We start from the raw sequence: 23,308 nt of genomic DNA, 5'->3' as shown, positions 1-23,308 counted from the left end.
TCATTCCCCCTGCATAGCTTTTGGCGGGTTGCTTGCAGTTGTGGATGTAAGCTATCAGTGGGCTCAGAGAAATAAGTAGACAAATTCACTTCTTATTACCTCCTTCAATGAATGGTAACCCTCCTCAAAAGAGGGGGCAGAGATTTCACAATCATTAATGCAGTGTCGGCAGAAGAGAGCCAAAATCTCACTCCGCTCTCTATGACAGATCATCATCTGCCTCTGCAGGGGCTTTATTTTCTTGAACTCTATCCGGAAAGAACTAGCCCAGGCCTGGCAGCTCCGGTAGCAGATGGTTACATTCTGTTTCTGCCTCTTCTAAGTGTCCCACACAGAGGTGAGAGATCTGCAATCGCCACCTGTGGTCCAGTGTTTCCTTAATAAAGACTGACTCACTGCGCAGTGAGTTACCTTCAGCTTTGGCTGCAGTTTTTGAGCTTTCCCAATCCTCAGAACAACTTTAGAAATTCATTCCCGAATATTGTTCTGCTTTCATCTGTTGTTGTCTCTTTGAGCATTTATATAGAAGCTCTAGTCCTACACATACTGTCCTGCTGAATAGAGAAATTTATCTGAACAAAGAGCAAAAGAAAATTACAGCACAGGAACAGGCTCTTCGGCACACTAAGCCTGCCTCGACCATGCTGCCCATGAGAACTAAAGCCCTCTACCCTTCCAGGGACCATATTCCTCTATTCCCATCCTATTCATATATTTGTCAAGCCGCCCCTTAAGTCACTATCGTATCTGCTTCCAGTACCTCCCCCAGCAGCGAGTTTCAGGCACTCACCACCCTCTGTGTAAAAAAAAAACTTGCATCACACATCTCCTTTAAACCTTGCTTCTTGCACCTTAAACCTACCCCCTAGTAATTGACTCTTCCTTCTGGGAAAAAGCTCCTGACTATCCTCTCTGTCCATGCCACTTGTAATCTTGTAGACTTCCATCAGGTCACCCCTCAGCCTCCGTTGTTCCAATGAGAACAAACCAAGGTTCTCCAACTTCTCTGTTCTCTAAGATTTAAAGAGTCGTAGGGTCATTCAGTACAGAAAAGGACCATCGGCCCATTGTATTTTGTTATCCTCATGCTTAAGGGTTGTAGTGAACTGCCCTCACGTTGAGACCTGTGCCTCACCCCCTTTACCCCTCGCCTTCCTCCCACCCAGTTCCCATGGCTTTATTTTAAATGGCTGGATTTCTACTTCCTGAAGCCATTCCAATTTGTCCAACAAGACTGAGTCTTGAGTTCCAGTGTTCAATTTAAATTCTGTCCTGTATTCTTGGACTTGCAGCTGTACATCCAGACCTGCTTATCAGGGTTTTTGAATTCTAAGAAACTGCCTGATTGAAATGCTATATTTTCAATATCCTACACACATAATTGTTGGGAGCTTTTTCTAGTTTTATTTCTTTAAACTGTCCTTTAGTTTTACAGAATTGTATGAAATATCCTGTCTTGTCACAGAGAAACAAGTCGACTCACCCTTCTGGGCATCCTTTGTGGCGATGACGCTTTTTGGCACCATGAGCAGAATTTTATGGCCTCGCTTCTCCTGAAACTGTAAAATTCCACCTGGGGTCAATGGATCTTTCCATTGTCTGCCCTTTGCTCGCTTCAAGTCCCATGGCGGACAGTGCGGTAAAACTCCAGTCCATATCTGGAACATTGTAAGATAGTCCCTCATCCCTCTCCTTTGGCGGTTTTGGCAGGCTTTTAGATGGGCAGAACCCCTGACTTGGGGCCTACATTACTGGATTGACTGCTCCTGAGCCTCAATGTCCCCTCAAAATTAACTCTAATTCTGCTTTTGTAGTTCCGTCTGCCTTGCAAATTGTTTGGCCTTCTCTGACATTAAATCCTTCTTGGTTTGCAAGAATTCCAATGGTGCTTTGTCAAGCATGCTGACTACAATGCAGTTGTGAATTGAATCATGTTTTAAAGCTCCATAGCTGCAACTACTGGGCAGGCAATACAAATCATTATCAAATTGATCAATGGATTCACCCAGCCTTTTGCTGTTTTGATTGTATCTTGCCCGTTCAATGACCAGACTATTTTCAGGCTTGAAGTAATATTAAACGGCCTGAAATCTTCCCTGTAGGATGCCAAGGTCTCTACAACTCTTTGTCTCACCAGGGCATTGTCAGCTATGGCCCCAATTACTATAAGAGCGTACTGACTATTATGTCTGGTCCCCTGAGCCTGAAGCTTTCAGTACCTTACAAACTGTCACCTCCCGAGTTTCCATCGCTGCCCTTGCTACAGACTTTTGCTGTGTTAAAGGGCTCTGAAAAGGGTAGTGGCTGTTCAGTGGCTGCTGGCACTATTAGTGGTTCATTCACTGTCCCCTACCAAGATGTGTCCTATTTTTATTCTTGTTTGCAAAGTCGAGCTGTTCCGAGGTTGTCAATTCCCAATCTGTGTCTGTTTTCTTAAACAATAGCCTCCAGCACAGCCACCATGGTTTGGCATTTTGCCCTCTACATATACTGGCTCACAAACTTTCACTTATTCTAGGAGTGACTTAGAGATGGCCATAATTTAGTTTTTCTCAAAACTGTTTATTTAGAAATCCTACATCTAAGACCTCATGGTAAGTTTTCTAGACACAGACTGTCCTATGTCTTGCTCCCTTATTTGGACAGAAGACAGAGGGTGGTTGTAGAGGGTTGTTTTTCAAACTGGAGGCCTGTGACCAGTGGTGTGCCTCAGGGATCGGTGCTGGGTCCACTGTTATTTGTCATTTATATTAATGATTTGGTTGAGAATTTAGGCAACATGGTTTGTAAGTTTCCAGACGGCACCAAGTTTGGTGGCATAGTGGACAGTGAAGAAGGTTATCTAGGATTGCAACGGAATCTTGATCGTTTGGGCCAGTGGGCTGATGAATGGCAGATGGAGTTTAATTTAGATAAATATGAAGTGATGCATTTTGGTAGATTACAGCAGGGCAGGATGTACTGAGTTAATGGAAGGGTGCTAGGGAGAATTATGGAACAGAAAACTAGAGGTACAGGTTCATAGCTCCTTGAAGTGGAGTCACAGGTGGACAGGATGGTGAAGAAGACATTGGGCATGCTTGGTTTCATTGGTCAGAGCATTGAAGACAGGAGTTGTGACGTCTTGTTGAAGTTGTACAAGATATTGGTAAAGCTACATTTGGAATACTGTGTACAGTTATGGTCACTCTATTATAGAAATGATATTATTAAACTAGAAAGAGTGCAGAAAAGATTTACCAGGATGCTATTGGGACTTGATGGTTTCAGCTATAAGAAGAGGCTGCATAGATTAGGACTTTTTTCCCTGGAGCGTATGAGGCTAAAGGATGATCTTACAGAGGTCTATAAAATAATGAGGGACATGGATAAGGTAGATAGTCAACATCTTTCTCCAAAAGTAGGGGAGTCAAAAACTAGAGGGCAAACGTTTAAAGTGAGAAGGGGGAAATACAAAAGGGTCCAGAGGGGCAATTTTTTCACACAGAGTGCTGAGTGCTTGGAATGAGTTGCCAGAGGCAGTAGTAGTGGCATGTACAATTTTGCCTTTTAAAAAGCATTTAGATAGTTACATGGGTAAGATTGGTATAGAGGGATATGGGCTAAACACGGGAAATTGGGACTTACTTAATTGTAAAAATTGGACGGCATGAACAAGTTGGGCCGAAGGGCCTGTTTCCATGCTGTAAACCTCATGAAACTCATGAGTCTCTTGATAATCTGACCCTGATATACCATCATTGTCTAATTGATGTAACTATTAAACCTTTACTCTATAAAATCCTACTGGCCAAGCTTTTGAGCATTCACCCTAAACTACCTTTATCTGTCTGAGTGACAGATTTTGTCTGATTATGCTCCTGTTTTGCTACACTTAAAGGTTTTAAATAAATGTATGTTGTTGTCATGCTATGGTTCCAGGAGCATAAATGTTGTTAATTGTGTTTGTAAAAGCACATGTCCTGTTCTTCTGTTAAATCCCATTTTAGGCGGTATCAGTGTTATAGTTATGGAAAAGAAATACAGTATATCATAGGGTTAAATTAATTCCGATTAATGCCTTAGCTACCAGAATCATTTATTGCAGTTGTTATGGTTCAAGAGCTGACTGAAGCAGTTGTTGAACAGTTGCTTTTCACTCTAGAGCTTTCCCACTCTCTTTAATTTGTTAAAATCATCAAGAGCTGCCTGTTTGTGGTTTTCCTCATAAATTCTGTACATCCTCTTGTTAGCAAAGTGTTGTGTACACTAAATACAAAAGCGCCTTGTGTCTTGGGCATAAATTACCTCTGCGCGTTACTGTCTCTGAATGGGCTCCCCAGTTATGGATTACTTTGTTCTAGACTTGACAGGAACATAATTAGAGCTGTTGATGAAATCTACAAAATTGTTCCTCAGTGGCTTCAATGGTTCAGAAATTCAGCACAGCTATATTTGTCAGCACCAAAGGGCTCTAAACAATTTATATTAACTATATTATTATGTACAAGTCATTATTCTTGGCTAATATTCTTTGCATTTTCTTGCCAGCGCACTTGATCTATTTGTTCACATGTAGTTTTTCAGTTAGTAATTTTTATCATGCAGACGAGGGCTAACGCAGGTAGATCGATAATGCTGATGGTTCATTTGTCTAAGTGATGCATTTTCTTTGGCTATCTCTCAGGCATGCATCCTTGTTTTCTTTTGTTTCAGTCATTATAGAATTAGCATTTTTTTTCTTTAGCAGATAAGTATTTCCCTGATCAAAACCACTTTGAATTCATACAGTCACAATAGCAGCCGCGGTGTAATAGGAAACCATTTCCCATTTTTCAAAAACAAATAATACTCAGGCCTTTCATAACTGAATTTCTCATCAGTGGCTTGCAGTCTTTATTGTACCGTTTGAAACATTTACTTTAAAAACAAAACCTTAAAATACGTAAAACATGAACAGATCATCTAAATTACCATCCAGCAAATTGATGATTAATTTTGTGTGGCCACAGATGCTGGTTTTGGAAATATTGTGACTTACTTATGTTACCTAATGGGTGCCAGGGGCATGTTACTTGTGCCCAGTTTAAATGTTGAAGTTTCTCTTTTGGCATTTATTAATTCTTCCACGCATTCATTTCTTGCCATTTTGGAAGAAAAGGCTTAAGAAGCTCTGATATGTTTTATTGTTCCGCTGTGGGAGAGCCTAAAGCGGCCTTTGCTGAAACGTGCAGAGGACAGCTGAGCAGCTGATCAAAAACTTTTTGAGGGCCCAGACAGAATTTGTTATGGAGGAGAGAAAGCGATTGTTGTTTGCCTGCGTTTGCATTTAGAAGGACTTCAATGCACAAATGGCGGTTTCCTAAAGGATGGACATTGCCCAAACTACCATAGTCATCGTGTAATGTACAGACAAAACAAAAATGAAAACAAGAATTTTAAGTGCTGCGTTCCCACGGACACCTGCTGGACTGTTTCATATGTAATGCTGATGAATATCCCTTGGACATTTAACCTTTACTGCAAGTAAAGTGAATGGGCAGAACCAGCAATTCAAACTTGACGGGTTAATTTTCTGTTAGTACTGCGTATAGCCTTAGTGCAATATTGTGGTCACTGGTTGATCCATTTTAGCCTTAGAGGACTTCAGCATTCCCCATTATTTTCTGCAGGGGTTGTTGAGCTGATTGCAACCTGATTCATCCAGGAAGGATTAAAGGTGCAATAGTACAGCAAATGATCTAGCTCAGTAGCATACAATATCCTGGCAAACATCTGTACCTGATATTGATATTCGATATATTGATTTCCCCCTGTAATAAAAATGGATGGGGGCCAAACATTATTTTAGATGTTCAGCTCACTGACAAACGTAACGTTTAAAAATTTTTTTTTTGTTTAAAACAACACTGCATTGTGGTCCCTTCATTTCAGCTGAAAAGAAAATGCTAACCTTGTCATATTGAGTGCGATGGTGCAGAAATGATAACTGTATGTTTTAGAAAGACATCTTATTTAAATCCTGAATACAGGCATCCCTCACATTCATTGCTCCTGAAGAATTGCATATGGATTAGGAGGATGAATATTCCATTATTTCAGTATATTGTGCTGATCTTCTTATTGGGACTTTATGTTCAAAAAAACCTGTGAGGAACTCAGCCTTTCCATCTTCGACGGTAATTTTGACTGTATGTAAAGCACTTGATATTGTATTATTTGCGTGCTGGGGCATTTTATTTGGCCTAAATTTGCACTTGTTAACTTTCTTTAAAACACTCCTTCCATATTTCTGGATATTAAAGATGTCAGTTATTACCCAAAGTAAATAAAAATGCATACGAGAAGGAAATGTAATATTGAACATTTCTCTAGTGCTAATCCTTATTGAGTAATCACAAAAGATGATTAAGTATTGTGTAGTTTTCACATTCCTGATTTTTATGGAGCCCTTAAGCCCATTTGTCTGTGGTTTAGAAAAAAATATTTAATCTTATTTGCTTTTAGACTGTGTGCGTGAGCATGGGTTGAAATATTTTTATTTGTATTTCATGCACATATATGTCCCACATGTTTATTATGCGTCCATGATCCATAGGTTATCTTGAGTGGATCTGTGACGATTAATTGATTATAATTGATTGAAACATTTTAATCAACAGAAATTTAATCAATTAATTGACTTGTTATCGAGCATGCTGGCACAGGCGTAGTGCAGTACAGCCCACTCATTTGATCTGGTTGTTCTGATCTTATTCTTCAAAAGAGTGTTCAGATTGTTGTAATAAAGCACAAAATACAAATATTTTGTGGTCTTTTGTTTATGAGGCGACCAAAGGGCATCAATATATCTAAATAAACTAGGGTTTATTCTGCAGAACTAGTAATATATTGTTTCCATCTGCATGGAAGAAAATGTAGTGAGTTGTGCCATTTTTCAAACAAATTATGCAGTGAAATCTGTTCCGATTATAGCAATTGACAGAGTTCGATTCCCAAAATAATCAGCTGGAACTGTCTTAATCTTAAGTAATTGTGTATTGTGAGACTTTAGACCAAATGAGCTGCTTTGAATGGAAATTCTTGTCACCGTACATTTCTCCTATCTTTGCTGCCACCTCTGTGGCAGCTGTGTTTGTCATTCCGCATTGGCTAACAAGAAATGTACTTGGTGGTGTTGCGTGGAACTTTCTATCAATTGGTTTAAAAATAAGATGGAGTTGCTGAGAACGATAGCCACTGACTTGCTGAAGAACCAATTGAGTTTTGGCCCGGGAGTCAAAATGTCATTCAAAGCTGGCAGTGGAGCCTTGTACACCCCCAATATGAGAGTCTGCCAGTTTATTACCGTACGCCTCCCAGCAACCACTGTACTACTCTAGATTGATTAGCTTTGAGGGGCAAATCATATTCCGATCAATTTGTTGGATATCGTTTGATGGAGTTTATAATTGAGCAAATTTTCTGAAGGTGTAAAATGAAGTTACGGTTCAGTTTCACATGTAACATCAGCCTATGGTCTCTTACTAAAGTGGCTATTCTTAGTACGTGAGCTGGAACAGTGAATGTCAGCAGGCTGTTGCAACATGGGGAAGTTGCACACGGGCACTTTCCATATGGAGTCACTGGACACATACGTCAGGCATTCCAACTGAGCATTTCCCCTTTCTAGCCCAAGGATGCTGAAGCTTTCTACCAGTCCTTCTGAAACTGTTTAACGCAGAGCTTCTTGGTCTGTGTGGTCAGTGCACTTGTCAGCTGAACGAATTGGGGAAGCAACAATCTAATTCGTAAAAGTCATGAGTTATTGGAAGCCTGTATATATTTGTAATGAACTGGACTGAACTGCTTTAAGGTTATTAATGAGATCTCAGGGAGCTCACTGCTACTAAGCACTCCTGTTTATGTCTGTGCTTCTTTCAAATAACTTTTATAGGTCTTCAGTAATGTAAAGCATCTTACATTACCTATGTGGAGATAATGCAAGCTAAATCATTGTTATTAATTTGAATGTTTCTAACCTGGTTAATATTGAGTAAAAACCAATATAAAATTATTATAGTATCCCCAGGTCCTTTGGCTAGTGGGATTTGAGCAGGTCTGAACTAGGAGATCAATGTAACTGGCCTAAAAAGAGGAAAATGAATTGAAAATCTAACCAACAGCCATATTAAGTGCCCAGTCCTCAAGTATGTGACTCCTCACCCTCGGTGCCCCCTTCCCCTCCCCTCCAATCCCTAGAGCCGCCTTCACTCACCCAGAAATATGGGGTGGACTTTCCTGTTCTGCCCGCCCTGGGACTTTACTGTTCTGCCCGCGGGTGACGGGTTGACCATGGAAAGGTCCGTTGACCTCGGGCGGAATTTTCTGGTTTCGGGGCGAGCGCAGCCAGAGAATCCCATCGTATGTCTTCGTTTTGAATAATTTGACTTTTTTTTTCACCGAGATCCCCTTGCTTTTTGAAATAGACTTAACCTTTATGACTCTACATGTAACTAAAGGACAGGACAAGTAGGCTACAAACATAAGGGAATCTCACTCAATTATTTGCTATGTGTGTGGGTATGTGTCCCATCCCCACCCCTGTGAGTATGTATGCCTCTCATTCTTTTTCCTTCTCTTCACCCGCGTCTTTGTTTGTCTCCTTTCTGTTTTACTTTTCTCTACACTGCAGTATCTACTCTTTTTTCCCTTTTTTCTATCTCAGCCGCTAGCTTTGTCTCTCCCCTGCCCCTCTCTTTTTCCCCACTGCACTCCAATCCTTTGCTCCTTTCCCTATCCTCCTCTCCTGTCTCCCCCCAGAGTGAAATGCCTAATGCGATTCATGTGACATTTCATCTGGTGGCAGAGCCAAGAGCTGATGAAACTTGATGGAAGCAGGTGGATGTGAGCCTTGGGAATCAACGTTATAAAGACAAGTACAGTACTATTTCTTTTGTTGTTCAGGATATATTTGCAGCCAGCTGGGTAGCACATGTATCTGGCACAGTTCTGAATATAAGTAAAAATTGTACTTGTTAAAAGGGACATGCTAAATAACTTGATACAACATTAATACGTTGTTGCTTGATACTGTTGCCACTGTATCAAACCCATTCTTTTTTTCTATTTGACAATGCAGATTCTCTATTTTCTTGCCAGTTTTTTTTTTACACAAGTAATAATCCGCACTCGAAACTAGATTTTGTGAATAAGAATTTGGCCAAATGTACCTGTAAACGTGAAGTCATATAAAAATCTGCCGCCCATGTATTAACTCAGTTCTATTCCCTTATCACGACTATGCTCGCTGGCCTACATTGACTTCCAGTCAAGTTACATCTTGATTTTAGAATGCCCAATCCTGTTTTCAAATTCCTCCAAGGCCTTGCCCTTCCCTTTTTCCGTAATCAGCTCCAACCCACAACTCTCTGAGATATTTGTTCTGGCCTCTTGTGCATTCATAATTAATTTCTCCATCATTGGTCATGCCTTCTGGTGCCTGGGACCCAGTATCTGGCATTCCTTATACCCTATCTGCTTCTTTACTTCCACAGAAGGCTGTGGATGGCAAGTCACTGAATATATTTAAAAAGGAAATAGATAGTTTTCTAGGCTCTAAAGGTGTCAGGGGGTTTGGGGAAAGTGCTGGAGCATGGTGTTGAACTAGAGGATCAGCCAGGGTCGCGTTGAATGTCGGAGCGGGCTTGAAGGGCCGGAAGGCCAACTCCTGCTCCTATTTTCTATGTTTCTGTGTTTACTTCCCTTTCCTCCTTTGAGACACTTCTCAGAACTCCTAACCATGCTTTTGCTCATCTGACCTAAGGGGCGGGAATTTCCAGCTATGCTCGCCCCCAGACCGGAAAATCCCACCCAAGGCCACAGACCTTTGCAAGGTCCCTGTCTCCCCCCTCCCCCCCACTGTGATTCCCGTGGCGGGTGAGATGGTAAAATTCTGGCTTAAATCTCCAAATGTGGCTCAGTGCTATACTTTGTTTTATAATGCTCTTACGAAACACCGTGGGAACGTTCCATCACATTTAAGGCATAAAAATAAGTTGTAAAAATCATATTCTCACTGAATAAAGCAAAGGATCTGGAAAACATTTTGGAGATATTGTCAAAACGTGCAACGGTATTGAAAAAAACAGCTTGGATTGTTGAAAACCAATTGGACATCTGTGGTCTATGCACAGGTGCAAATGTGGCTGTTAAAACAAGTGGGTATTTTAGCGTGGCTGGTGACAGTGACTGCTCTTTCATCAGCGCTACAGTTACATGTGAGTTCTGACAGTATGCTGTGCAAGTAGAAAATCCCCCCCCGGGATTTCTACCCTCCCTCTTCCCCAGTGAGAGAATCTTTTTTTTTTATTCTGAGGGTACACTGGTCCTTCTGAAGAAGTGAGCTTTTTCCTTTTAGATTTAATAGTGCCGTGCGCTGCCACTGGCACTTAAATATTTCACGTTCGGGAGTTATTTTTGATATTTACACATGTGAAATGGTGATCCCTTTAGGCAGTGAGATGGCCAGCCATGCCCGCTTAATAAACTGTCTTGTTCCGCAGCTGAGTAGTGATCATTGCCAGTTCAGGATATCGCTGTGGTGTAATGAACAATCCCGCGATTTCCCCGCGAAGTCTTTTCACAGTCATTTCCACGCTCTGTTCCCTGCTTTGAATCCCTCTGTCATCGGGAGAGAGAGAGAGAAGAGAGAAAAAAAATGATTTGAAGAATGCCCAATTTGTTCTGACATAAAGAGATGTCTAGCTTTGTGAAAGGTGGTGGCAGTGGCAGTGGGCTATGTCTGACTGAAACTGAACAGTGTGTCTGCTGGCGCTGTTCACTTCATGTCCTTTCATATTCTCTCTATGTCCTGCATGAGTGGTGTTTGATCTCTGCGGCTAAATATCAACAGACCCTTGGATTTTCTAGAAAGAAAGTCCGTGGAACTTAACACCTCGCAGTCCCTTGGCGTGAACTGAGAACACAGCAGGAAAACTCAGTGTATGCACTTTACTGGTAACATGGAAAGCATCAACTTTACACGAGCTTCTAAGTGTCGGCTGCAGAGGGGATTGGATTAAAGTAAAGTTCAGTTATTAGTCACAAGTAGGTTTGCATTAATGTAAGTTACTGTGAAATCCCCTAGTCGTCACACTCCCGGCGCTTGTTCGGGTACACCGAGGGAGAATTTAGCATGGTCAATGCACCTAACCAGCATGTCTTCCGGATTGTGGGAGGAAACTAGAGCACCCAGAGAAAACCCAGGCTGACGTGGGGAGAATGTGCAAACTGTGCACAGACAGTGACCCAAAGCCGGGAATCGAACCTGGGCCCCTGGTGCTGTGAGGCAGCAGTGCTAACCACTGTACCCACAGTCAGGCTGAATTATGGTGTCGGCTTCTCTCTCCCACTTTACAGTAGACAATTAAGAGCGTGTATGACGCAGGCATTTGAAGGGATGGGTCCTTGCACAGCCTTTCAGCCACAGTATTGGAGACTACATGCTGCACACGAGTTTTGTTTCAAGAGTGCATTTCCTTATTTGGGGTTTGCGTGAATCCGTTCCAAGCCACTCGCGAGGCTTAAAATTATTTCAATATTTCTTTTCCGGAGGGTGAATCTAGATGCCATTGCACTTCAGAGTTTATATGATGTCAATTGAGCATATTGACTCTAAATGAATAAGTTATGAAAATATAACTGGGAGAACCTTATTAATTTCCTTGGTGCCTTTGAATTGAGGCTGTTTGGAGCCCATTTTAACTGAAGTTAAATTTGTTGTCAGTCTAATATTTTATGGAATTAGGGGAATAAACCATTAACAATTGTAATGTGGAACATGTGAACATTTCTGTTTGGATTGTAACTAGGAAGTGGGTCATGGAGAAGAGAGGTGTAAAATGTACAGACTCTGGGGCAGCACGGTGGCACAGCGGTTAGCACTGCTGTCTCACAGCGCCAGGGGAGCCGGGTTTAATACCGGCCTCGCCTCACTCTCCGCCTGGACTTTGCACATTCTCCCCGTGTCTGAGTGGGTTTCCTCTGGGTGCTCCGGTTTCCCCCCACAGTCTGAAATATGTGTCAGGTTAGGTTGATTGGCCATGCTAAGTTGCCCCTTGGTGTCAGGGGGATTAGTGGCATAAATACAGGGGGTTGGGGGAAGGGGTGGGGTTGTTATCAATGCAGGCTCGATGGGCCGAATTACCTCCTTCTGCACTGTAGGGATACTATGATTCTGTCCTATGATCCTTCACTGTTAGAGTCATTGAATGGTTACAGCACACGTGGTGGCCATTCAGTCCATTGAGCCTTTGCTGAGTGTTGAGTTTTGTTGAACCATTGAGATCTGACATGAGAATTTGGTTATTGGTGCTGTTTAAAATATGCCTGGAAAGCTGAGCACCACGTGAACATATTGTGGCCTCAGATTTGTCGTTTCCTTTAATGCTGCAAGACATAAAACTACTTCTATTAATGCGCTAAGCAGAATGGCTAAACCAATCTAAATCATGTATTCCGCAGATAGTGATTGTGCTTCTAATTGGCTTGCAGCAACATGACATTTTGAATCATCTTGTGAAATTATACAGTACCTTACAGGAAGAAGCTTCTTCAGTTTGTTTTGATGGAGGAACAATCAATTTGATAAGTGGTAACACATCTCATTGTCTCAGATTAATTATACTAATTGCTTGATGTTAGCCTTCAGAACAAGCTGAGCCTGAAGAGGAGCAAGGCTGTGGCCCTTTGCATGCAGTGTGAGTGCCAGTTCCAGTTGCCTGCACACAGACTGGATACAGCGTTGTTAGAATTCAGGTCTGCACCCTCGCTGTCAGTACTGGTTTTGCTGTAGTCAAGTTCCTCCGCTGAACAGAGCAAATCTTTGCTCAGTTAAGTGAGCCTCAGTCACTGTTGCACTTTCAAAAGGCTTGGCCGCCAGCCCAGGTTTGTTAGGCTTTTTTCGAAGCTTCACCTGAATGAGATATTGACTGGGCTTTGTTACCTGAACATCTCCAAATAACACTGAAAAAAGATTTGATGATTAAATTGTCATAGAATGGCAGTGTGATTTCGAAGCTTATAGACTCCAGTGGGATTGTGCATCCAAGATTTTGTTTTTAGTAAATTTACTTGTGCAGGCATTGTTCTTCCAACCCTGCATTCCAATTGTTTTGCATGTTTCTCAAGATTTATTTAATTTTGCTGCTTTGTCCGAAGATATCCCGGTAGTAATGACTTTACCCGTTCCCGAAGGGACCCCTCATTTTTTTAAAATTCTAAAGTGGCGTTCACAGCCCAACACTATTCGGTGAAGTGTCACTGTGTTGATTAGCAGGAGACAATTCCCTCATGGACGCAGTACCATTTTCCTACCCCCCCTTATAAATTCAGAACAGCTGAGAGCCAAGCAGAAACCCTATATATCTGGTGCACCTGGCCTCTAGGATTGGGTTACTGCAACTTTATTGTGCTTCTAAAGGTCAGTGTTCAGCATGTGCTGCATTTCTTCAGAGGTGCTTATTCGCGCAGCCTGTTCCATGATAACACATTTGCCAACTGAAGTCACAACTAAATAAAAAGAATGAAGAGCATCTGAAGCATCTCACCTTCCAAAACAAGTGTGTAATAATAACTGGCTCTGCCTTGGATGCACAGTCCGTGCCTCTAAATATACAGTAAGAAAGGTGATGTCAGATGCAATGATAGCCTTTTAGAAGTTACACTTGGGTGTCTAACTTTATAATGGAAGCAGTCAGAAAATTTGCTGTATCAATGCACTATCCGCAGCTTTCAGGTACAGCTTCATACCGGGAACATCTTTAACGGAAAATCATTGTTGCACACAAAAGCTTCCTCTTATCAAATCATCTTTGTCGATCAAATACCAGAATGTTGAGGAATGAGTTTGTCCCTCACTAAATGCTCCTTTAATTGTGCATCAGTAGAATGTCTGTTGAATGACACAAACTGTGCCAATGTAAATTTTGATTTTTTTTCATGCAGTTTTGCTTACTTTTCATTTTTCTCTTCTCTGCGCCGCTCCATGCTCTCAATAGTTCTATTGGGTGGCAAAGGGGAAAAATTGAGACGAGCTTCCCCACTACCTCAGCTTTGATTCACCTGCCACGGAAAGTCCCTGGGGTAATTTAACTCTGATCTGCTTGGGGCCGGATCAACTCTCAATAGAAAGTGGAATCAGGAGGGGTGTCCGACATGAACCCTTCAGTTTCATCGCTGGGCGGTTAGGTTAAAATGCCCTCTATTCTTGAAGGAGGGAATCCAGTTCTTTTGGTGCTTTGGACAGAGTGGGATTAGCTTTGGATCGTTGTGAAGGAGGTTTGACACAGGCGAGATATGCCAAGGCTTCTGTGTTCTATGCTGTAAACTTGCACGGTTGAATTAACCCACTCAACCTATATGATCTGGTTAGGTTAGAAACTGAGAAATTGAGCTCTGATTTTGTGCTTGAAAGTATTTTGAACAAGAACCTGATCTTAAGTTGGTCCTCTTCAAGTGGAGTGGGAGAAAACACATGCAGAAGTATTTCTACAAAGATTTGTGTTCCCTAATGTTGTACAAGTGACCAAAACCTCAGAGGGTAAATCTGAACTCATTCTGAATTAGGAATTCAATGCTGTAGGATAGCGCTACTACCCAGTTGTTGGGTAAATCCTCCACATCTGTTTGAATTTACTTCATCTTAGTCAGGAAATAATATATATTCCACCAGATGTTACAGCATTATTATAACAGAAGTGCTCCCTATAAGCATATCTTCATGTACAGTGACAGAGAATCCCACAAGCAAATCTGCTCAATCAATGGCTTATTCATGTATAGACGTTGAGGGAGGGTATATTAAATATATAGAATTTTGGAGCTGGACTAAGGAAGGTAACAAAAACGATTAAAAAAAACTTTGTGAATGATGCTGGAGGTGTACTTCCCCATCTCACCAACTAAAAGATCTACAGCCCATAGCTTGAGTGGCGCGTGACCTCTGTGGCGAAATGGGATAAAAATGATGGGTTCAAGTAAAGTTGTGAAACTGAATTTTAAAATCTAGAAAAACCTCTGAGAAGGTAGTACGGCGGCACAAGATGTTAGTGCTGCTGCCTCACAGCGCCAGGGACCTGGGTTCAATTCCAGCCCCGGGTCACTGAGTGGAGTTTGCACATTCTCACCATGTCTGCAAGGGTTTCCCCCGGTGCTCTGGTTTCCTCCCACACTCCAAAAATGTGCAGGTTAGGTTGATTGACCATGCTAAATTGACCCTAGTGTCGGGGTGGGGGGGGGATTAAAAGGGTAAATGTATGGAGTTAGGGGAATAGGGTCTGGGTGGGATTGTGGTTGGTGCAGACTTGATGGGCTGAATGGCCCCCTTCTGCACTGTAGGGATTCTATGATCTATGACTCATTGCAACTTTTAATGTACCAGTCAATGTTATTTGACTTCAAATATCTTAAACAGCGAAGCAACGATACTATTTTTTCCGTTCTTCATAAAGGGTGGCTTCAGATCTGCTTTTCACATTCTCTCAGTCACAGCAGCCATGTTCTATTCTTGAGGTCAATAATCATTGACAAGGCTGAAGTTCCATCAATCCACCCCAGTTATTTTGACAGTTTGTCTTTTGTGTTGTTTCTACTGTGCCCTGCCTACCTCCATCTTGTCAGTATGATTAAATTTGGCAGATGGCACTTTCTAGGCCAATAAATTAACATTGTGTTGCACTTTGATACAGTGTGTGGCGCAGGTTATAATTTAACAGTACACGCTCAGAGGTCATTTTCAGTTATGATTAAGGCGAGATTATGTAGTCGCTCCTTATTTTTTGCCCGAGTGTTCATCTTTGAAATTAAAAAAATCTCCAAAATTGTAAGTCCCCGCAAACATTTTTAAGCCAATTAAAAAGCAAAAAGATGAAAACAGTAAAAGTGAAAAATCTGAAGTTTTCAGTATGTTCCATTAAAAAGAACATGTTAGTTGTGTTTGAACTTGTACAAAAGAATGTGGGAGAATATTGTTCCAGTATGGCTGTTTTAGTGAAGGGTGGGCTGCGCAGATAGCGAATCCTGGTGCTGTTTGCTCAGGGAAATCTATCAAGATCAGCTTGGCACTGCTAAGGTGGAGCGACCCAAAGCCATTTCACCCCAAGTATTGGCTTCAGCAATCTCATGCAGTGCTGCCTGCTTATTGAAGTCATTGTCATGTGCAACCAGTGCTAAGCCTGCTGCTAAATGGCTGGCCATCTGAGAGATCATGGAAAGTGAGCACTAAGCAGCATTCTGGTTGAAGAAAGCACTGGAGCTAGTTGGAATAGAGCGTGAGAAAATGGAACACTGAATTATGGCACATCATGGTAGAGAGCACATTCTGTGATTTTCCATCGCTGCACTGGAGGGTAAGGTTGTACAAAGGATGTGAGATGTCATCTGTGCACATTGTGGGCCCCATGGCCCTGCACACAGGCAATTGACAGTGGGTGCAACTCCTTGTGGCTGTCAGTGCCAAGTGTGTAGCCTCGAGGACCTGGATACAGTGCTGCAAGTTCAATGACCTCGCAAGATCGGTCAGGGTCAGTGCACACATCTTGAAATACCATATTGCATCAGCTATCTCAATGTCTCACACACTACGCAATGCACCACCCCTGCACTGCTGAAAAACTCTAATGAGCCACTGCTCAAACCAACTGCATACACTGCCAGTGTTTCAACCATGCCAGTCACAACACCTAAACAGTTGCACCAGACTCACTGATAGGCTTCCCCTCTTTCGTGCAAGTTGGCACATAACAGGAGGCAGCTGGAGCTAACCGACTGGAAACAGGCATGTCTGCATGCCCATAGAGATATGTTGGCCATCACTGGAGCAGCCATGACTTGAGGTCATGACCAGTGGCAGTGCTGAAAACTTTGAAGATGATGGTATGCTCATACTTAATTCTCTTCCTTCATCCTTCACTCTTTTATGATTTACAAACTGCAGATGGGGTAAGCATGCATTTCTTGTTTTCCCCACTCCTCATGCCCAGCTTTGTGCCTTTCTTCTTTCTTATATCATAGATCGAAAGCCAGATCAGGCAAAGAAAGAGATGGAAGATCAGAAAGCCAGAGATGATGAAGGAATACCATCACTTGATCTCCAACTCATATTTACTGGCTCAGAAACTGACACTGTGCACGGTTTCAAAGACAGCTTGGAGGTGGGATGTGGTGAGGCACCAGACAAGTGACCTACAGCCAGGACAAGGGCAGTGCAGGTGCCAGAGCAGCTGAAGGCAAAATTGCACACTAGCTCTGCTACAGAGAACTCCAGTGAAGACGTTGAGGGGGTGGCCTGCAGATAAAGACTAGTGGATGTGCACATGTAAATGCTTGGTGAATTGGCAGACCTGTGATCACTGTCAAGAAGTGCCAACTTGGCACGGGACCTTGTTGCACTTGGAGGTTGAACTTTCCAGTGTGGCAGTGGTAGCCCACTTCATTTGGAATGCTTTGGGACCCAGCTGATGGTCAGAACTTCCATTGTGGCACCAACAGAAGCCATCCAACCACTGGCTGCTGCAGAGGAAGTTCAGACTGAAGAGTGGCAGTGTAACTGCAGCTTCAGACATCAAACTTCTGTTAACTCTTCTCAGTAGCTTCTGGGGTTAATAATCGTTTACTGATTATGAAGCAATGGTAGAATCTATCTGAAAAGAGTAACAGGTTTATGTGTAATATGTGCAGACATATATCAAAACAGACATGTATACACACACATGCAAAAATTGAGTAGACTAATGAGAGTTATTCACTTGCCTTTATTTTCAAGAGAGAGAGGTTCTGTAATCCTAATGGAGACAATAAGAAACAATAATTTGTTGTGTGGATATTAGCAAAAATACTGAGCAACTGGCTGTCAATTTTAGCAGCTTTTGACTCTGTAGAGGACAGATAAATATAATCATACAGTTGACTATAAATGTTAACTGCTGTCGAGAAACTGAATTGACTTAATTTTGAGGATTATCGCTAGAATTCCTGTAATAGGTAATGGCTCATAATTTCCGATCTCTCGGGCATCGTTCCCAAGGGGTACACCAAAGATGTGCTGGGGGACCCTTCCAAAGTCCCCACTTAAGGACTGCACAGCAATTACCCAATCTCTGTTGAGCAATAAATCTCCATGGGGAAGTATGCTCAAGGCCGAGATAGATTTTTAATCAGTAAGGGAATCAAGGGTTATGGGGATATGGTGGGAAAGTGGAGGTTTATATCGGATCGGCCATGATCTCGTTGAATGATGGAGCAGATTCAATGGGCCGAATGGCCTATTTGTATTCCTACATCTTCTGGTCGTATGGAACCATCTGAAACTCGGGAGGGTGATTTTACCGGCTTGTCCCAATAAGGAGCTCTCCCAGTGCACTGGGAGATTGGAGTGTCTGCACAGTGGCACCCTTAGAGCTTAGCAGATGGCTTCCCAGCAAGAACAGGCTCCGCCCCTCCTTCTACTGGTGCAAATCACATTTCAGCTAATTTTTTTTGTAATTGTGATTGGGAGCTTGCCCAAAAGATCGGCATGATTCTCTCCTGTTTTTGCAGTCATTTGGCACTGCCTTTGGATTTAAATCAGTCTTCAGGTGGTTCTGACTGTATAACAAGGATAGTCACCTAGGAAAAGTTAGAACAATTAAAATCACTTCTAAAATCCTGGGTAAAGATAGTACTGAACCCTTGACCCCTTGCCAGTCCTCCTGAGTGCACCCCCCAGTTACCCAACTACATGCCCCACCTCGCCCGATTACCCTCCTGACCTACAATGACACCCTCTCCATCTGACACCCCTCCCTCCAATGGACCAACTGACCCCGCTCCTAATCCACCTCCCCCTTTCCTTACCCACTAACCTCTCCCCATCTTCTCAAACTAACTCGATCTTTAAACTTATTTGCTTCATGGCATCTAGTACTGGTAACAAAGCCGGTGTGCCCTCATTTCCCTCGATTCTACTGCACGCACCTGAGAGGATTCCTGGGCAGCTACACTGCACTCCTCACACCCAGCCTGAGTTGGAAAGTTGGGTTTGATTTGATTTGATTTATTATTGTCACATGTATTAATATACAGTGAAAAGTATTGTTTCTTGCACGCGATACAGACAAAGCATACTGTACATAGGGAAGAAAAGGAGAGAGTACAGAATGTAGTGTTACAGTCATAGACAGGATGTAGTGAAAGAGCAACTAGATGCGAGGTAGGTTCATTCAAAAGTCTGTTGACAGCAGGGAAGAAGCTGTTTTTGAGTCAGTACGTGATCTCAGACTTTTGTATCTTTTTTTCCCGAAGGAAGAAGGTGAAAGAGAGAATGTCCGGGATGTGTGGGGTCCTTGATTATGCTAGCTGCTTTTCCAAGGCAGCAGAAAGTGTAGACAATGTCAGTGGATGAGAGGCTGGTTTGTGTGATGGACTGGGCTTCATTCACGAGCCTTTGTAGTTTCTTGCGGTCTTGGATAGAGCAGGAGCCATATCAAGCTGTATACAACCAGAAAGAATGCTTTGTATGGTGCATCTGTAGAATTAGGTGAGAGTTATAGTGGACGTGCCAAATTTCCTTAGCCTCCTGAGTGAGGAAGGTACAGCAGCATTCCAATATAAGGAACTAGGAGCAGGGTGGCAATCTGACTGTGACTGCCATTCTTTGGAAACAAAATTGTTTGCTGATTTATGTTACAACTCGGAACTAAAAGCAAGTGAAATCAAGGGCCGCTCTTCTCGTCCTCAAAGGCTGAGTGAAGATGTGCAGCTTCTGGCAGAAGCTGGTGTGTTGCATGTATGAGGCTGTGTTGTCTAGAACTGGTATTGCACAGGCAGTGGAAAGCCAAATATGAAATTGTAGGACTCGTAAAACCAGTGAATTTGAAGACCCAATAAAAATAGAACAGTGTTGCTGAGTATCTGTTCTTGATCTGGTGTCTGCAAAGTTCACATTTTTGGATGGTAGTTGACGACAAGATTGGACTCAGATGCGATGCCAAGCATGGCTTGGCAGCACTCGTTGTCCTGCGTAACATGTTGATAAAAGGTACTTGTCCTAAGTAGTGGAGGGTGACTTGTGGCTGGGTATAAATCAGCACCTTCAGGTCAGAATGAGCTAAAATGAGAGAGAGACCCAGTTAAAAACTGCCCGTGACAAAGATAAAAATAATTACCTACTCTGCAACCTGCAACAATGACAATTCGGAGGGAAGACTGCTTGACTGTGGTCTTGAGCCCATGCTCGCTCTCCGTGCGAGCTCAGACTGTGGGCGGTAGGAGTGGAGAAGGAGCCAGTGATTTGGGGGTAGGAGTGATGATCGGGGGAGTTGTGGGGGGGGTAAGGGTCCTGTGATTGGGGTGGGGGAGGGAAGAGGCCAATGGTGAGGGGTGGGGCGGGTGGCGCGGGGGAGATGGTGGGTGGTAGAAAAGTAATGACTCCCACCGGGGATGGGGAGCTACAGACCTCTGCGGTGTGCTGATGGGGAGGTTTACTCAGATGTATTTAGGTGATGATCAGGGTGCCCATTCAAGGTGGTGTCCCAGTTTCTGTGCAGCCAGGTTTTGCCGGCATGTTGAGGTCCCACCCCCTGTATGACAGCATGAAATATGCCCCCTGTAACGTTTTGTTGACTGTGTGCTGTGAGATCTGGAGAGAAAACCAGCTTTTTTCTTGCCAGAAATAACACACTGCCATTTTTTCTGGTATGATTTGGCCCTTTTATTTTAGTACTGGTTTCCAATTTTTCTAAAAGACCTTATAACCTCTACCCTCTTTTTTCCAGAGATTTCTGTATTTGGCATAAATGCAAGTTCTTTCTTTTGATCTGAGCATTTAACAATATTGCATTATACTTAATTATAATACTTCCTGTAATCAGAAGGAAATTAGTGAAAGAACCATAACAGAGCCTTTGTACTGATGTTAAATTTCATGAATTCAGTAATATTAGGAGTATTGATTTACTGCAATACTTTTAAATCTGATTGTTGTCCAAGAATGATGTTAAACTGTCTTCTCTGGCTCCTACATGCGAGCCTTTCCAAGCCTCCCTCCGTGAAGTAGACCTCTATAAGTGATTTGAAGCGTGCAAAGTTAGGGTTGGAGAACCATGCAAAAAACTTTAGTGGTATCTTCTTGGAGAACATTCATTCAGTGGGAGGGTCGTGGGTAACTATTTGAATGCTTTGCATTGTTCCGTTGCGAGAGATGAATTGACAGCCTTTCAGTGGGATTAACAGAGAAAGTTAGAATTTGAGTGTTGTTTTTCATCGAGAAAGAGTCAAATGCAATAATCTTTATTGTTGTGGGGAATTAGGGTTACTTTGGATCTGTTTGATCTTTATCCAGAGTTCTCTCATTCTTAAGACGGCAGCCAGTGTGTTGCCAAACTGCTTCATCCTGTGATCTTGTACATTGGCCCATTCGGTGCATATTGTTATGCGATGATGCAAACAAACTCTGTGGTGTACAGAGAAATGCCTGTTTAATATTGCAAGCTGAGTTGCAAAAAAAAGTTAGGCTTTCATTCAGAACTACAGAATGACTTTTTTAATTTGCTTTTACACTTGCAACTTGATTTTCAGCCCAAAGACCTCTAATTCTGGTCCATTGGAACTGCTTGAACCTATTTATGCAGCATCCTTTCTGTACGTATTGCAATGTACAATGAAAGGTGTGGCACAATGATACACTGGTTAGCACTGCTGCTTCACTGTCACAGGGACTTGGGTTCGATTCCTGGCTCGGATCACTGTCTGTGCAAAGTCTGCACATTCTCTTCAGATCTGCGTGGGTTCTTCCGCGTGCTCTGGTTTCCTCCCACAATTTGAAGGAGATGCTGGTTAGGCGAATGGGCCGTGCTAGATTCCCCCTTAATGTATCCGAAGAGGCGCCGGAGTGCGGCAACTAGGAGATTTTCACTGTAACTTCATTTAGGTGTGAATGAATATAAGTCTACTTGTGACACTAACAAACGAATTTTAAATAAATTGGGAGTATTAATCTTAACCCATGGAAGTTTGTATTTATTTTTTCAAAGTTGTATTATCTGTTCTTTTCAAACTTAGCTTGTGCAATCATGACAAAATCATGTCAGCAGCTTAACCCCAGGAAAGAAAAGGTTTGGAGCTGTTCTGTTAGCTGCAATGATATCTGTAACTCATCCTGATACATATTCTACACAGGCTCAGTTCCTTTTTTTCACACTAAACTCCATTTCTTTCTCCGGAATCGCCAATTTTTCTTGGAGTGTCCACCTAGAGAAACCTGATTCATTATGCAAAGAATTTGATCAAGTAACTCTTGCTTTGAAATCATAAATTGGTCAGAGCATTTATATTTTTAAATAAACTTTTGAGGGAACATTTGTTATATTTAATTGGCAACCTAGAGTTAACTGATCAATTCAGAAATATTTGAATGCCGCGTTTTACTTGAAGTCAAAATTTGAGAAGGCATGACATAATTCTCTTCTTGATGGATGACCCATTGGGCTAAACATTGAAGACTAATGTAGGAATGCTTGACTCCTGCTATGTTACGAGTACATTATGCACTTCCTAAACCTGTTACACTTTTTGTTCGGGCAAGCCTAAATCTCTGTTGGCGTTACAAATATTGGCTGCAATTTGGGAGACCATTGACGATTGACCCAAAGATTACGAGAAGCGCCAAGATAGTTATAACATTCAGTGCCAAAGAGTGAGGGCATTACTGCATACTTGAGGTCACTTCCATAAACCAAGGGGAATAATTTACCAACTGCAGCCAACAATTTTCAGCCAATGTAATCTTATTGTGCCCAAGAGATACATTTATTTTCTAAATGAGAAACATTTTCAATTGCTCGAGGCAGACCCTAGGCAGCAGCCTGCAATATCAGCAGGCAGTAGTTGCTGTTTAGCAGTAGAATGCCATGTCACAGGGTAGATATTAATCTGGGCCTGTTCTCACGCCCAGACTTAGGTGGATTCAGTGTGACCCAAACAGAGACATCTGAGGATGTATGGAAATTGGTCCTCGCCACTTTTGTACTACCACCAGCAACTTATCCCGTTGCCTGAGACTAATTTAGCGTCAATTGCCCTGCCAGCAATAGCCCTTGGGTGAATCCCTTCAGGGAGTTGAAGTGAGTTAGGGTTGGGCGGGAGGGAGGGTGGGGCCAGTGGGTAAATTGCCTGTGCAGAAAGATGAAAAACAGATTTCGAACACATACATACCTTTGGTTGTTGGTCATTGGGATCACTAACAGATCCTGACAGGGTAAAACATGGGACCAGTTTGTCAAAGAGGTGCCTTAATATATGTTTGGCCCCTAAT

The 23,308-nt window shown here is 42.4% G+C and overlaps 1 protein-coding gene across 8 annotated transcripts in view; it reads left to right on the top strand.

Moving 5' to 3' along the window:
* esrrga (estrogen-related receptor gamma a) overlaps positions 1–23,308 on the top strand; it is a 265,275-nt gene that overhangs the window by 122,700 nt on the left and 119,267 nt on the right. The window lies entirely within an intron of this gene.

The sequence above is a fragment of the Carcharhinus amblyrhynchos genome, chromosome 12 (assembly GCF_965287045.1).
Source record: "Carcharhinus amblyrhynchos chromosome 12, sCarAmb.v2.hapA, whole genome shotgun sequence".
Taxonomy (NCBI): Eukaryota; Metazoa; Chordata; class Chondrichthyes; order Carcharhiniformes; family Carcharhinidae; genus Carcharhinus; species Carcharhinus amblyrhynchos.
This window is presented reverse-complemented; position numbering and strand designations above follow the sequence as displayed.